A 781-nucleotide genomic window follows, 5' to 3' on the forward strand; every position below is an offset into this window, starting at 1 on the left:
AAATGATAATAATATGATTCAGAACGTTAAACTATAATTCTCAAAATAAATGTTTAACACACCCATATATATGCGTTGTTTATTTAATACATAATATTGTGTAGTATGAGAAATTTATTTAGACTTCCGGCCCGTAGAAATATACATATTTTTTTACTGTTTGAACGTTCTGTACGCAATACCACCATGAAAGCACTATTTCTGTTTATGGCTCGTTAGGTTAACATAACTTACGTAGTTTTACCATTTACAATGGAAAAATTCATAATACATTTTTGTAATACGTAACATACTAACAAGACTAAAAAAAAATAGATCTTTTATATCAATACATAGTTTGAAATATCCTATAAAAATGTCTATCGAGAGTATTTTTTTTTAATTGTTATCTTTTGCCACGCAGTAAAAATAATTACGAAGGAACTGCGTAAGCTTAGAACTTTTAATTTCTGTAGAATACAAATTATTATTGCAGTAGATCAATCATAATCGGTTGTCAAAATTAAAATCTGTCAAACCTATTCTTTTAGTTTTGTCTAGCTTACTGATCTAAAAGTCACTTTTTTTTCATTGACTGGAGCCTTCTCCAGCCTCCTTAAGGTTTATTTTATGATACGGAATTCAAATATATTGAAAAACATTATAACAAAGAAAATTAATGTTTAGATTAGTCAAATCTACATTAGTTTTGATTTTTGACAAAACCTGCTGCAGCCCCCTTAAGGGGATTCGATACCGTGATTTTCTGTTTTCATTTAACACACGCGTGACATAGTATTTT

This window comes from Acyrthosiphon pisum, chromosome A1, assembly GCF_005508785.2.
Source record: "Acyrthosiphon pisum isolate AL4f chromosome A1, pea_aphid_22Mar2018_4r6ur, whole genome shotgun sequence".
Classification (NCBI taxonomy): Eukaryota; Metazoa; Arthropoda; class Insecta; order Hemiptera; family Aphididae; genus Acyrthosiphon; species Acyrthosiphon pisum.